This window comes from Herpailurus yagouaroundi, unplaced genomic scaffold (assembly GCF_014898765.1).
Source record: "Herpailurus yagouaroundi ecotype Mexico unplaced genomic scaffold, PumYag 217, whole genome shotgun sequence".
NCBI lineage: Eukaryota > Metazoa > Chordata > Mammalia > Carnivora > Felidae > Herpailurus > Herpailurus yagouaroundi.
Genome location: NW_024412448.1, coordinates 3,290,934 through 3,294,710, shown reverse-complemented (window position 1 = coordinate 3,294,710; position 3,777 = coordinate 3,290,934). Strand labels below are relative to the sequence as shown.

The window sequence follows — 3,777 nt, the reverse complement described above, 5'->3', positions numbered from 1 at the left end:
GAGAATTCCCGGGGGTGGGGGTTGGCTACCAGCCCTGGTGCCCAAGGAGCACCGCAGCCGGATCAAGCAGAATCTCCCGGGGTGTGGCCCTGGCAGCAGCATTTTTTCTTAACGTTTGTTTATTTTTGAGAGAGAGACAGAGCGCACACACAGCAGGGCTGAGCCCCAGCAGCCAAGGTCGGTCCCCTCCCTCACGCAGGGGCTCTCCGGACATGACCGTCCTCTCCCGGAGCCCCTTGTGGTCAGGCCTGCCGCTTGCCCAGCGATTCCGAGGACCTGGGCACTGCCCTTTACTCCCTGAGGACAGGCAGTGGGGGACAGCAGTGGGGACAGCCCAGAAGGTGGATCCTGTCCAGCAGTCAGGAGCCCTGGCATGTCGTGTCCCCGTCCCACTGACCGAGAAGAGTGCGAGGAAGCCGCGTGGCTGCCTGGAAAGCGTGGGTCCAAAACGAGAGCCGAGGTGCACACGGCAGCTTTGTGGTGGTTCTTTTGCTAGTGGTTACTTTGTGTTATTTTGGGGAACCTCATAGGAGAGCCTACTTATTTTGTTCAGCCCTGTTCTGAAAGGAAGAGGCTTCTGTGTCCGAATGAAGCTGGGTTTTTAAAATTTATTTTTGATGTTTGTTTATTTTTGAGAGAGAAAGAGAGAGAGAGAGAGAGAGAGAGAGAGAGAGACAGAGCACAAGTGGGGAGGGGCAGAGAGAGGGAGACACAGAATCCGAAGCAACTCCAGGCTCCCAGCTGTCCGCACAGAGCCCGTCGCGGGGCTCGAACTCACGAACCGCGAGCTCATGACCTGTCGGACGCTCAACCGACGGAGCCCCCCAGGGGCCCCTCTACTTATTTTTTTTTTCAACGTTTTTTATTTTATTTTTGAGACAGAGAGAGACAGAGCATGAACGGGGGAGGGGCAGAGAGAGAGGGAGACACAGAACAGGAAACAGGCTCCAGGCTCCGAGCCATCAGCCCAGAGCCTGAGGCGGGGCTCGAACCCACGGACTGCGAGATCGTGACCTGGCTAAAGTCGGACGCCTAACCGACTGCGCCACCCAGGCGCCCCTCCTCTACTTATTTTTAATTGATTTTTAGTTTGCAATTTCCTGATGGCCTGAGAGCCACAAAAGGCTCTCCTGGCAGCAGCTGGCCCACCCTTGACGGGGGGCCTCGCTCATCTGACTTCTTCCCCAGCTCGGTGAGACAGCTCTGGATCCAGTCTGATGTTCGCTTTCTGAGCACGGGCTCTCCATCTCGTCCTCCTGGGGTCAGGATGGGCCACCCAGAAATCACGGGGCGCGGCAGACAACTCAGCCGGCCCGAGGCAGCCCACCTCCTCTCGGGCTGATGATTCAAGTTCACGTGTTGAGCCAGGCACCGTGAGACACTCATGTGCGGGAACTGTTCTAGAATGGGCCCTGTAATTTTCTTCTGCGGTCCTCTCCTCCGAGAGGAAAAGGAAGCGAACGGTCCTCAGTTACAAATTTTAATGAATTCCTGTCTTCCTCTCCAGTCCGAAAGGACTGTGTGTTTTTCCAAGGCAGACGTAGTAGAATGTGACGGACGGGCACATCACACGTGCCCGCCCAAGTCTTGGTACCTGTCCCTGTACCGAAAGGGTGTCCTTTTAAGATCCGGAGATGCTGCTGTACCTTATACCCGACGTCCGAGGTCACCGGTATCCCCGTAACCAGGGCCACAGAAGACAGACAGTTTGCATTGCATCGCGTGTCCTTCCATGCCCTAGTCTTGGCGGAAGCTCGAATTCGTGGTGACCAGGTCACCAGGGAAGACAGACAATGGGGGCGCCTGGGTGGCTCAGTCCGTTGAGCGTCCGACTTCGGCTCAGGCCGTGATCTCGCGGTTCACGAGCTCGAGCCCCGCGTCACGCTCTGTGCTGACAGCTCAGAGGCTGGAGCCTGCTTCCGATTCTGTGTCTCCTTCTCTCTCTGCCCCTAACCCACTGGTGCTCTGTCTCAGAAATAAATAAACATTAAAAAAAAAAAAAAAAAAAAAAAAAAAAGACGGCAAAAAGCGGCAGGAAGTGGGACGCTGATGCCAGCCAAGCAAGGCAGCAGACATCCCTGTAGAAGTTGGGAGGGCAGAGCCAGCACGGGCCCAGCCTGTCTGTAAAGGACGACCCGGCCGGGCCAGGGGAGGGCCACGGCATACCTCCCTGCGTGGGCCGTGCACGTCAGGAGAAGCCAGGAGACGGGAATGAAAGTTACTTGCCATCTGTCTGTTTCTCCCCTCCTTAGCTGCCCTGGACTCCTAGAAAGTAGGGGGGAAAAGCCAAACACTTATTTTTTTGTTCGCTTATTTATTTTGAGAAAGAGCAGGAAAGGGGCAGAGAGAGAGAGAGAGAGAGAGAATACCAAGCAGGCTCCACAGTGTCAGCGCAGAGCCCCGTGCAGGGCTCGAACTCACGAACTGCGAGATCATGACCTGAGCTGCAGTCGGACGCTCAACCGACGGAGCCGTCCAGGCGCCCCAGATACCTATTTTTAAAGTACTTAGAACCACCCAAGCACTTCTCTTTGCTACTGGTTGGGAGTCAGAATGAATGTGCAGTGGCAGTCCTGCTTGTTGATTCTGTCCTTCACCTAGAATGTCAAGTGCAAACAGACACAAGGGAAAACAGGGCTCCCAAGGGTCAGGGGAGCCGTCAAAACAGAGGTCAGAGCGTCCGAATTCGCGTGCAGGGAGCGCCTCCTGCAACCCGCCTGGTGCACCGGCTGTCCCCGTGCCGCTCGCAGCCTCGGGCGAGCCGACCCGTGTCTCCCCTGGCCAGAGATCGCGGTGGCATTTACTCGCCGCAGTCGACAAGCCGCGTTAGTCACTCAACTACGTGTCTGTCAGCGGGTTCTCTCCGCGCCCAGTGCTGTGCCTGAGGTCGTTATGTTGGATGTACCGGAGCTTTGCCGAGTGCGGTGTGCCCAGGGTGCCCCCCGAGGCTCCCGTCTGCCCCCCGGGGAGCCTCCCCCTGCCCTCTGCCAGGCTCCGCCGCTCGTCCTCGGGCACCTGTGCGTCCTGACGCGGTGCCATTGCGGTCACAGGGCTGGGACTTGAAACGACCTCCCGAGCCCTCCTTACGTTGTGTCATTCTCCAGAATTCACTTGCCTGCCTTTGTCTCCTGCTTGGCTAAGGCCAAGGCCGTCCCCAGCGTGAACTCTTCAGCAGAGGAAGGGAGGGGCAGAACCAAGAGCCTGAGGTATGAGACACAAAGAGTGCCTCATCCCCTCCCCCTCCCCAGGGAAGGGAATTTGGAGCGGATTCCCAATTCCGTGAGATTCCAAGGTTTTGCCATTCGTGGTAGAAAAACCCAGACAGGTAGACAGGTTCCTCATCAGATGGAGGAAATGTCTGAAAAAAATCAAACAAACAAGCAGGAAACAGTATGGTCTGCATGCGGCGTGATTTTTTTCTGTGCACATCCATGGGCATGAAAGGATATTGGAAGGAAATGCGTCAAAGCGTTAGCTGTGATGGAAACGGGAGGTTTTTTCCCGTTGTGCTGTTCTGTGCTCCACGGCGAGCGCACGTCCCTTTTATACTCAGAGCAAGCGACCCACGGTGGAGTAGCCCACTGGGGCTGCCGTGAGGCCGCTTCCCCAACAGGGATTGGTTTCCTCGCAGACCTGGGGGCTGGGAGTCCGAGATCCAGGCGTGGGCAGGGCGACTTGCCCCCCATGGCCTCACCTGCTCATCCCTCTGTGCGCATCTGTGTCTGGTCTCTTCTTATCAGGACACTGTTCTTATGCGGGGGGGGGGGGGGGGGGGGG

General features: G+C 57.0%; 1 protein-coding gene across 1 annotated transcript in view; it reads left to right on the top strand.

Moving 5' to 3' along the window:
- The window catches only part of TIMP2 (TIMP metallopeptidase inhibitor 2), a gene marked incomplete at its 5' end in the record, with an annotated part of 33,177 nt that overhangs the window by 24,469 nt on the left and 4,931 nt on the right, over window positions 1-3,777 (top strand). The window lies entirely within an intron of this gene.